We start from the raw sequence: 12,822 nt of genomic DNA, 5'->3' as shown, positions 1-12,822 counted from the left end.
GAGGGGGCCATGAAAGAGGTGGTAACTAACTATTTTTTTTAAATTTGTTCACTTCTAATGCAGGTAACAACATGGACGAGCTTTTGAATCACATCAATCCATGAGTTACCCCCATGATGAACGAGTTGCTTTGCAAGGAGTTCACGCCGAAGGAAGTGAAGGACACCTTGGAAATTATTGGTGACCTCAAAGCTCCTGGATGGGATGGAATGCCATCCATATTTTATAAGAAGTATTGGGATATTGTTGGCACACACGTCATTGAGGAGGTGTTGCATGTGTTGAATGGGGGGCCTATGCCGGAAGGATGGAATGATACATGTGTGGTGCTCATACCCAAAGTGAAAGATCCAGAAAATATGAAGGATTTGAGGCCCATCAATTTATGCAATGTGGTGTACAATTTTTTTGATGAGTATGATGATGAGAATGGGGTTTGATGAGAGATGGATTGACAGAATTATGTTATGTGTCACTTCGGTTTCATATTAATTTCGTATCAGTGGTGGATGCACGAATAGAATCAAACCACAAATAGGCTTGCGACAGGGTGACCCTTTATCGCCTTACCTCTTTCTTATATGTGCGGAAGGTTTCTCGGCATTGTTGAATAAAGCAGAAGCTTCGGGTGAGCTACACACTACTAAAAAAAGGCCTAGCCGTAGAAAATGGTAGCAGTGGCGCACCAAATGGTGGTGCACACTACTAAAAAAAGGCCTAGCCGTAGAAAATGGTAGCAGTGGCGCACCACTTTACTGGTGCGCCACTGCTAAGTGGTGCTCCACTGCTAGCAATGTTACCAGTGGCACACCGGGTGAGTAGTGTGCCACCACTAAGGATGGCACTGGTTTGACCACTGATGTCTACGGGTGCTTCTATTCTTGTAGACAGTGTTGGGCCTCCAAGAGGAGAGGTTTGTAGAACAGCAGCAAGTTTCCCTTAAGTGGATCACCCAAGGTTTATCGAACTCAGGGAGGAAGAGGTCAAAGATATCCCTCTCATGCAACCCTGCAACCACAAAGCAAGAAGTCTCTTGTGTCCCCAACACACCTAATAGGTGCACTAGTTCGGCGAAGAGATAGTGAAATACAAGTGGTATGAATGAATATGAGCAGTAGTACGGCGCCAGAAAAGTGCTTGCTGGCGTGCAGTTGATGGTAGTAATATTGCAGACAGTATAAATGCAGCAAAACAGTAAACAAGCAGCGATAGCAGTATTTAGGAACAAGGCCTAGGGATCATACTTTCACTAGTGGACACTCTCAACATTGATCACATAACAGAATAAATAGATAGATGCTAGACTCTACACCCTCTTGTTGGATGATGAACACCACTAACTGTGTAGGATTACACGAACCCTCAATGCCGGAGTTAACAAGCTCCACAATATTCGATATTCATGTTTTAGTAACCTTAGAGTCCATGACAGATCAACATAACCAAACCAAGTACTAACATAGCATGCACACTGTCACCTTCACACTACGAAAGGAGAAATAGATCACATCAATACTATCATAGCAATAGTTAACTTCATAATCTACAAGAGATCACAATCATAGCCTACGCCAAGTACTACACGATGCACACACTGTCACCATTACACCATGCAGGAGGAATAAACTACTTTAATAACATTACTAGAGTAGCACACAGATAAATTGTGATACAAAACACATTGCAATCATAAAGAGATATAAATAAGCACTTCACTATGCTACTCTGAATTACTCTCTGGCAAGATAACGAACACTAATTCATCATGTAGGCAAACCTTAAAGATGCATTCCCAAGTACTAATGAACACCCCACGCTGTCACTTTGAGCATTGACAGGAGGTACTAACACACCACAATTTTATAGAGACATCCAACTCAAATCATAACTCAGTGAATAAGTATTCTGTGAAATATAGCCTAAGAGACCCACACGGTGCACACACTGTCACCTTTACACACGTGGGACAAGGAGTCTCCGGAGATCACATAAGTAAAATCCACTTGACTAGCATAATGACATCTAGATTACAAGCATCATCATATGAATCTCAATCATGTAAGGCAGCTCATGAGATTATTGTATTGAAGTACATAGGAGAGAGATGAACCACATAGCTACCGGTACAGCCCCGAGCCTCGATGGAGAACTACTCCCTCCTCATGGGAGACAGCAGCGTTGATGAAGATGGCGGTGGTGTCGATGGAGAAGCCTTCCGGGGGCACTTCCCCGTCCCGGCGGCGTGCCGGAACAGAGACTCCTGTCCCCCAGATCTTGGCTTCGCGATGGCGGCGGCTCTGGAAGGTTTTCTCTGGTTTCGTCGAACGTTCTAGGGTTTTCGCGACGGAGACTTTAAGTAGGCGGAAGGGCAAGGTCGGTGGAGTCCTGGTGGGGCCACACACTAGGCCGGCGCGGCCAGGGCTTGGGCCACGCCGCCCTACTGTGTCCCCGCCTCGTGGCCCCACTTCGTTTCCCCTTCGGACTTCTGGAAGCTTCGTGGAAAAATAGGACCCTGGGCGTTGATTTCGTCCGATTCCGAGAATATTTCCTTACTAGGATTTCTGAAACCAAAAACCGCAGAAACAAGAATCGGCCCTTCGGCATCTCGTCAATAGGTTAGTTCCGGAAAACGCATAATAATGACATAAAGTATGCATAAAACATGTAGATATCATCAATAATGTGGCATGGAACATAAGAAATTATCGATACGTCGGAGACGTATCAGCATCCCCAAGCTTAGTTTCTGCTCATCCCGAGCAGGTAAACGATAACAAAGATAATTTCTGGAGTGACATGCCATCATAACCTTGATCATACTATTGTAGGCATATGTAATGAATGCAGTGATCAAAACAATGGTAATGACATGAGTAAACAACTGAATCATAAAGCAAAGACTTTTCATGAATAGTACTTTCAAGACAAGCATCAATAAGTCTTGCATAAGAGTTAACTCATAAAGCAATAAATCAAAGTAAAGGAATTGAAGCAACACAAAGGAAGATTAAGTTTCAGCGGTTGCTTTCAACTTATAACATGTATATCTCATGGATATTGTCAATGTAAAGTAATATAACAAGTGCAATATGCAAGTATGTAGGAATCAATGCACAGTTCACACAAGTGTTTGCTTCTTGAGGTGGAAAGAGATAGGTGAACTGACTCAACATAAAAGTAAAAGAAAGGCCCTTCGCAGAGGGAAGCATTGATTGCTATATTTGTGCTAGAGCTTTGGTTTTGAAAACAAGAAACAATTTTGTCAACGGTAGTAATAAAGCATATGTGTTATGTAAATTATATCTTACAAGTTGCAAGCCTCATGCATAGTGTACTAATAGTGCCCGCACCTTGTCCTAATTAGCTTGGGTTAACACGGATTATCATTGCATAACATATGTTTCAACCAAGTGTCACAAAGGGGTACCTCTATGCCGCCTGTACAAGGGTCTAAGGAGAAAGTTCGCATTGGATTTCTCGCTTTTGATCATTCTTCAACTTAGACACCCATACCGGGACAACATAGACAACAGATAATGGACTCCTCTTTTAATGCTTAAGCATTCAACAACAGATAATATTCTCATAAGAGATTGAGGTTTTATGTCCAAACTGAAACTTCCACCATGAATCATGACTTTAGTTAGCGGCCCAATGTTCTTCTCTAACAGTATGCATACTCAAACCATTTGATTGTGAAAACCGCCCTTACTTCAGACAAGACGAACATGCATAGCAACTCACATGATATTCAACAAAGAGTAGTTGATGGCGTCCCCAGGAACATGGTTATCGCACAACAAACAACTTAATAAGAGATAAAGTGCATAAGTACATATTCAATACCACAATAGTTTTTAAGGCTATTTTGTCCCATGAGCTATATATTGCAAAGGCGAATGATGGAAATTTAAAGGTAGCACTCAAGCAATTTACTTTGGAATGGCGGAGAAATACCATGTAGTAGGTAGGTATGGTGGACACAAATGGCATAGTGGTTGGCTCAAGGATTTTGGATGCATGAGAAGTATTCCCTCTCGATACAAGGTTTAGGCTAGCAAAGTTATTTGAAACAAACACAAGGATGAACCGGTGCAGCAAAACTCACGTAAAAGACATATTGTAAACATTATAAGACTCTACACCGTCTTCCTTGTTGTTCAAACTCAATACTAGAAATTATCTAGACTTTAGAGAGACCAATTATGCAAACCAAATTTTTGCAAGCTCTATGTATTTCTTCATTAATAGGTGCAAAGTATATGATGCAAGAGCTTAAACATGAGCACAACAATTGCCAAGTATCAAATTATCCAAGACATTAAACCATTTACCACATGTAGCATTTCCCGTTTCCAACCATATAACAATTAACGAAGCAGTTTCAACCTTCGCCATGAACATTAAAAGCTAAGAACACATGTGTTCATATGAACCAGCGAAGCGTGTCTCTCTCCCACACAAGCATTTATTCAAAGAATGAAAATAACAAAACGAAAATAAAAGCACACAGACACTCCAAGTAAAGCACATAAGATGTGACCGAATAAAAATATAGTTTCAAGAGAAGAAACCTGATAAGTTGTCGATGAAGAAGGGGATGCCTTGGGCATCCCCAAGCTTAGACACTTGGGTCTTCTTAAAATATGCAGGGATGAACCACGGGGGCATCCCCAAGCTTAGACTTTTCACTCTTTTTGATCATAGTATATCATCCTCCTCTCTTGACCCTTGAAAACTTCCTCCACACCAAACTAGAAACAAACTCATTAGAGGGTTAGTGCATAATCAAAAATTCACATGTTCAGAGATAACACAATCATTCTTAACACTTCTGGACATTGCCCAAAGCTACTGGAAGTCAATGGAACAAAGAAATCCATCCAACACAGCAAAAGAGGCAATGCGAAATAAAAGACAGAATCTGTCAAAACAGAACAGTCCGTAAAGACGAATTTTAAAGTGGCACCAGACTATCTCAGATGAAAATTCCCAAATTGAATGAAAGTTGCGTACATATCTGAGGATCACTCAAGTAAATTGGAATAATTTTCTGAGTTACCTACAGAGAATAAGGCCCAGATTCGTGACAGCAAGAAATCTGTTTCTGCGCAGTAATCCAAATCTAGTATGAACCTTACTATCAAAGACTTTACTTGGCACAACAATGCAACAAAACTAAGATAAGGAGAGGTTGCTACAGTAGTAACAACTTCCAAGACTCAAATATAAAACAAAAGTACTGTAGTAAAATAAACACATGGGTTATCTCCCAAGAAGTTCTTTCTTTATAGCCATTAAGATGGGCTCAGCAGTTTTAATGATGCACTCGCAAGAAATAGTAGTTGAAGCAAAAGAGAGCATCAAGAAGCAAATTCAAAACAAATTTAAGTCTAACATGCTTCCTATGCATAGGAATCTTGTACACAAATGAATTCATGAAGAACAAAGTGACAAGCATAAGAGGATAAAACAAGAGTAACTTCACAATTCTCAACATAAAGAGGGGAAACTTAACATTATTAAGATGCATACAACCATGTTTCCCTCTCTCATAATAACTTTCAGTAGTGTCGTGAACAAATTCAACAATATAAGTATCACATAAAGCATTCTTATCATGAGTCTCATGCATAAAATTATTACTCTCCACATAGGCATAATCAATTTTATTAGTTGTAGTGGGAGCAAATTCAACAAAGTAGCTAATTATTATTCTCATCAAGTGTAGGAGGCATAGTATTATCATTATAAAAATTACTCTCCATAGTAGGTGGCACTAAAAGACAAATATCATTATAATCATCATAAACAGGAGGCAAAGTATCGTCAAAGTAAATTTTCTCCTCAATGCTTGGGGGACTAAAAATATCATGCTCATCAAAGCCAGCTTCCCCAAGCTTAGAATTTTCCATATCATTAGCAACAATGGTGTTCAAAGCGTTCATACTAATATGTTCCATAGGTTTTTTAATTTTCGCATCAAACCATCCATGTCTTAAATCAGGAAATAGAATAAGAAGCTCATTGTTGTCCATTATGCCAAACTAGTGTAAACAAGAAACAAAATGATGCAATTGCAGGATCTAAAGGAAATAGCTTCGAGCACACACACAACGGCGCCAGAAAAGTACTTTACCTGGGACCGGAGTATGAGTGCCTTTTACCTTTCCTCCCCGGCAACGGCGCCAGAAAATAGCTTCGTTGTCGGGATCCGGTGTGTGAGTGTCGTTTACCTTTCCTCCACGGCAACGGCGCCAGAAAATAGCTTGATGTCTACGGGTGCTTCTATTCTTGTAGACAGTGTTGGGCCTCCAAGAGCAGAGGTTTGTAGAACAGCAGCAAGTTTCCCTTAAGTGGATCACCCAAGGTTTATCGAACTCAGGGAGGAAGAGGTCAAAGATATCCCTCTCATGCAACCCTGCAACCACAAAGCAAGAAGTCTCTTGTGTCCCCAACACACCTAATAGGTGCACTAGTTCGGCGAAGAGATAGTGAAATACAAGTGGTATGAATGAATATGAGCAGTAGTACGGCGCCAGAAAAGTGCTTGCTGGCGTGCAGTTGATGGTAGTAATATTGCAGAAGTATAAATGCAAAGAAACAAGAAACAAGCAGCGATAGCGATATTTAGGAACAAGGCCTAGGGATCATACTTTCACTAGTGGACACTCTCAACATTGATCACATAACAGAATAAATAGATAGATGCTAGACTCTACACCCTCTTGTTGGATGATGAACACCACTAACTGTGTAGGATTACACGAACCCTCAATGCCGGAGTTAACAAGCTCCACAATATTCAATATTCATGTTTTAGTAACCTTAGAGTGCATGACAGATCAACATAACCAAACCAAGTACTAACATAGCATGCACACTGTCACCTTCACACTACGAAAGGAGGAATAGATCAAATCAATACTATCATAGCAATAGTTAACTTCATAATCTACAAGAGATCACAATCATAGCCTACGCCAAGTACTACACGATGCACACACTGTCACCATTACACCGTGCAGGAGGAATAAACTACTTTAATAACATTACTAGAGTAGCACACAGATAAATTGTGATACAAAACACATTGCAATCATAAAGAGATATAAATAAGCACTTCACTATGCTACTCTGAATTACTCTCTGGCAAGATAACGAACACTAATTCATCATGTAGGCAAACCTTAAAGATGCATTCCCAAGTACTAATGAACACCCCACGCTGTCACTTTGATCATTCACAGGAGGTACTAACACACCACAATTTCATAGAGACATCCAACTCAAATCATAACTCAGTGAATAAGTATTCTGTGAAATATAGCCTAAGAGACCCACACGGTGCACACACTGTCACCTTTACACACGTGGGACAAGGAGTCTCCGGAGATCACATAAGTAAAATCCACTTGACTAGCATAATGACATCTAGATTACAAGCATCATCATATGAATCTCAATCATGTAAGGCAGCTCATGAGATTATTGTATTAAAGTACATAGGAGAGAGATGAACCACATAGCTACCGGTACAGCCCCGAGCCTCGATGGAGAACTACTCCCTCCTCATGGGAGACAGCAGCGTTGATGAAGATGGCGGTGGTGTCGATGGAGAAGCCTTTCGGGGGCACTTCCCCGTCCCGGCGGCGTGCCGGAACAGAGACTCCTGTCCCCCAGATCTTGGCTTCACGATGGCGGCGGCTCTGGAAGGTTTTCTCTGGTTTCGTCGAACGTTCTAGGGTTTTCGCGACGGAGACTTTAAGTAGGCGGAAGGGCAAGGTCGGTGGAGTCCTGGTGGGGCCACACACTAGGCCGGCGCGGCCAGGGCTTGGGCCACGCCGCCCTACTGTGTCCCCGCCTCGTGGCCCCACTTCGTTTCCCCTTCGGACTTCTGGAAGCTTCGTGGAAAAATAGGACCCTGTGTGTTGATTTCGTCCGATTCCGAGAATATTTCCTTACTAGGATTTCTGAAACCAAAAATAGCAGAAAATAGCAACTGGCCCTTCGGCATCTCGTCAATAGGTTAGTTCCGGAAAACGCATAATAATGACATAAAGTATGCATAAAACATGTAGATATCATCAATAATGTGGCATGGAACATAAGAAATTATCGATACGTCGGAGACGTATCCACCACCACCCCACACTTAGAAATGGCACACCAAGCATAGGTGCGCCACTGCTATTTGAGGTAGCAGTGGCGCTCATATGCTGGGTGCGCCATTGCTAAGTGGGGTGAGGGTATAGAGATGTGCAGGAGTTACGAGTGGCGCACCACATATAGCTACGCCACTGCTACTTGGGGTGAACCTATAGGTGGTGCGCCACTGGTAGCTCCTACCCAAAATTTCCACCACCACCCCTCCCCCTTGGATCGCCTTTTAGGTTTTGGAAAAAATAAAAGAAATAGATAGAAATTTCAAAAAATAAAATCCTTCGAGATGCCCATGTGTTATGTCATCTAGTTTTAATGAGAATTAACAAACATAAATTTCGATTTTTTTTGCAAAATTGCGTCATGTATCGGTAAAATGGGATTTCTGGTTGCATACGACCTCCAATGAAAATCTGTTTTATATGAAATGTATCTATGCGAAATTTCCTATCCTATTTCAATACCCTCTATTTTTTAGATTCCAAAAAAATGAAAAGTAAAGAGGACTTTTTTTAGGTTTTAGATTTCGGGCAGAAATTTCAAAAAAAGAAGAAGAAAATGGTTGTGGCGCACCCATGCCTTGATGCGCCACTGCTAAGTTCCCGTCTCCAAAATTCGAAATGGCCTGCTACACTTTACATTTATCCCCACCCTCCTCCTCCGCCACTCCACCACTCCGGCCTCCTCCTCCACCTCCTTTTGCTCCTCCTCCACTTCCTCCTCCTCCTCCTCCTCCTCCTCTACTCCTTCTCCAACTTCTTCCTCCTCCTCCTCCTCCTCCTTCGCAGCTGCCTCCTCCGCCACATCCCCCCCACTCCGGCCTCCTCCTCCACTCCGGCCAACTCCTCCACTTCCTCCTCTACTTCCTCCTCCTCCACTCCGACCTCCTCCTCCTCCTCCTCCACTCCTCCACACTTCCTTCTTCTTCTCCTCCCACTCCTCCTCCTCATTCTCCATCCTCACCGATGGCTACATCCTCACCGACGGCTATGCTATGAGCATGAACATGAACGGGCAAAATAATTTGGACAATAAAACAAGCAAATTTTTTTTAAAAAAGAATGTGCCAAATCTAGATCTGGATCTAGATTTCAAAATTTAGCAGTGGTGCAACTATTTTTTGTCTAGTGGTGCACCTCTCACTTTTAGTAGTGGCGCACCATGAAGCTAGTAGTGGCGCACTACGTGGCCCGCCATTGATAAGCTAGATAGCAATGGTGCACCACTGGTGCGCCACTGCTAACAGTTAGGAGTTGCGTGATAGCAGTGGTGCACCGCTGGTGCGCCACTGATAGACAAAAGTGGTGCACCACTAATAAGCCTTTTTTCTAGTAGTGACAAGGCATTAAAATATGTAATGGTGATCCGATTCTCAACCATCTATTGTTTGCAGATGATTCGTTCATACTGATCAAAGCTACTCAAGAGAGTGCCAAGACGCTGCAATATATTGTAACACTTTACGAAGGTTTCTCGAGGCAAACCATCAATTTTGACAAGTCTTCGGTGTTTTTTAGCAAGAAAACGAAAGGAACGTGTAAGAGGAAGGTGCTAACTGAACTAAATATAAGAGAGGAAGCTCGAACAGAAAAATACCTTGGACTTCCTATGTATGTTGGTAGATCAAGATCAAAAACTTTTGAATATCTCAAGGATAGAATGTGGAAAAAATACAGGGTTGGAAGGAGAGGATGTTGACTAAGGAAGGAAAGGACATTTTGATAAAGGCATGTGCACAAGCTATCCCTACATTTACTATGTCAATTTTTTGACTTGACAAAATCTTTGTGCGATCAAATGAGTATGATGACTTGTAGATATTGGTGGACACAACAAGATAAAGAGAATAAGGTACATTGGCTTAGGTGGGAAATGCTCACAAAACCGAAGTGCGAGGGAGGTCTCCGGTTTAGACATCTACATGGTTTCAACCTAGCTATGCTTGCACGTCAAGCCTGGTATGACTACCAATCCATACTCTCTTTGTGCTCAGGTACTCAATGACAAGTCTTTCCGAACACATCAATTTTGAACGCCTAGCCAAGTGCATCAATGTTCTATTCATGGAGGAGTATTCTAAAGGGGGTGGAGCTTTTGAAAGAGGGTGTAATATGGAGAATAGGAAATGGGACAAATGTCAACATTTGGTCAGACCCGTGATTAGCCAAGGATGGATCAAGACGACCAATGAAACCAAAGGGGCAACGCCAATTGGAGACCGTCAGTGAGCTCATTGATCAAACGACAGGAGGGTGGAATGAGAAACTAGTAAGGAGCATATTTTGGGAAAATGATGCAAAGATAATTCTAGCTACACCCACAAGAGATGACTTTGAAGATTTGGTGGTTTGGCACTATGATAGCAAAGGCATCTTTTATGTCAAGTCAGCATACCGACTGTATGTCACGGGCAGAGATGGGTTGCGAGCAGCAACATCAGTTGCCGGACATGAAGCGATTAAGTGGAATAAAATTTGGGAGTTATCATGCCAACCGAAAATTAGACAGTTTATTTGGAGACTTGCTCACAACAGTCTACCTACGAGAGCCAACATTAGCAGAAGAGGAGAGTGTGATACAAAATGTGTTTGTTGCCAGCGTCTTGATGAAAATGGGGACCACCTATTTGTGAAATGCAAGGAAGTCAGGATGATATGGAGAGAGCTTTAGCTCGAAGATGTGGGGCAGTGTATGTGTACATACAGGAAAGCACGAGAAGTGGTACAAATAATCCTGGACCAGGATGAGGAGAAAGCAACAAAGATTAGCTGCATGTTGTGGAGTTAGTGGTGTCGTAGAAATAAGCTAAATGCAAAGGAGTGGGTTGGCTCGTTTGAAAACCTACTATAGAAAATCAGTCGTCTTGCCTCTGAGTCACTGTTGTTTTGTTAGAACAAAGGAGAAACAGAGAAGGAGAGAAGAAAGAGTTAATGGTAGTACCCAGAAGGCGATGTACTGAAAATAAACAGATGGTGCATTCACAAGTACAACTAGCCAAGGAGGATGGGTATTTGCAGTCACAGATAACACATGTATGATACGAGGGTCTTGGGCTAGCTTCCTGGCAAATGTGTCAAGTGCAGCACATGTAGAAGTGAAGCGAGCATCCAAGCGCTCCAAACAGCAGCAGAATGGGGCATGGTGGCTGTCCAAATTGAGTCCGACTCGCAAAACCTGGTGAGACCATTACGGGCGTGTTTGGTAGTCTGGATGGACCTTGGCTCGTATCGTCCCAACAAATTTCGGCCCATTTGGTTGCCTGCAGGCCGCCGCGTTGTTGCATGAACCGGGTCTCAAAGCACCCCTGGGATAGGCCCTCGAGGAACGCCCGGAATGGCAGTTTCTCCAGAGCCAAGCCCGTTGTGGCCAGAAGGCTGCACGCATGGGGGAAGGGAGACGGAAACACCGCGTCCCTTCGGGAACACACGCCATAATTAGCCTCACCGCTCCGGTCTCCTTCCTCTCAGTCGCAACTTCAGCCTCACCACCCCCAAACTGTCACATCACCAGGCGGTTCCCCTTCCGGCGACCAATCCACCACACCGCCGCAAGGAGGAGCACCGGTACCGAAGGAGGAGGAGTCGGCGAGCAGCACCGCGACATCAGCCTGAACTTGCTCGGTAGTCTTCGTCGGCATCTCGAGTTCGCCCGCAACCTCGAGCTCGTCCTCGGCCGGAACAATGGCGGTAACGACCTCTGCTTCTCACCCTCTTACTCGTTGTGCCATAATAGGCCATGCTCGGGCATTTGCGCCGACATGCACACTAGATCTGCTAGGTTTTCCTTTAGGATAGGGTTCGGATTGATGTTTGCAAGGTGTTCCTCGCCATTGCTTGCTTTTCTTGTCCAGTTCTTGATGTTCACGGTCTCGATTTGCTTAGATATGTTACTCTAATCTCCAATCGCGGTAGATCCATATTAGACCGGGCTGTCGATTGGTGAAACTGTTAGATTTTACTGTGCATGCAAAGAGGGGAAGGTTTTATTGTGTTGGGGTTTAGCATGTTGTGATTGCTGTGCGAAAGATTACGCTGAGTCACGCTAGATTGTTCAGACGCAAGAGGAGTAGGAGGACTTGAAGAACGAAGTTGCTATGCTCAAGAATCTGTAGAGAACACAAGCACAAGTGATGAGGGCTAAGAAACAGGATTGGGAGGCAGAAAAAACATTTGGAGTCTGAGAAGAGAAAGCTAGAGTATGACATATACGATATGCTTCAAGTGAACTTCGCAATTAAGGATAAGCTCAAGAGGATCATGGCTACTTGTGACGAGTGATGAATGTGTTCTAGATGTACTGTAGGAGAATTTGTAATGTGGCCTAAGTAGAATTTGTAATGTACCCTAAGTAGTAAGTACCACTAGTAATATACTCAATTTGAACTGCTACTTGTGTTGTTTCTCGATTGAACTAGGCCAATGATTATAACCTGGGATCATAGTATGAGGAGATGATTGATCAGAACCTATGGCATGACTAAACATGACCATGCCATTGGTTCTGATCAAACATCTCTTCCATATGTCCTCATAGTATGAGGCCTCTGATACCCTGCTTTGCATGTTTCTGCTTCTCCAGTTCTGCATTGGCCAATGATTCAACAAAGGCACAATGGAAGGCAATGTGCTGCCTTCAAACTTAGTCGTGTGTGCCATATTT

This window comes from Lolium perenne, chromosome 4, assembly GCF_019359855.2.
Source record: "Lolium perenne isolate Kyuss_39 chromosome 4, Kyuss_2.0, whole genome shotgun sequence".
Lineage (NCBI taxonomy): Eukaryota > Viridiplantae > Streptophyta > Magnoliopsida > Poales > Poaceae > Lolium > Lolium perenne.
The sequence above is the reverse complement of the archived record's forward strand: the minus strand, read 5'-3'. Positions refer to the sequence as shown.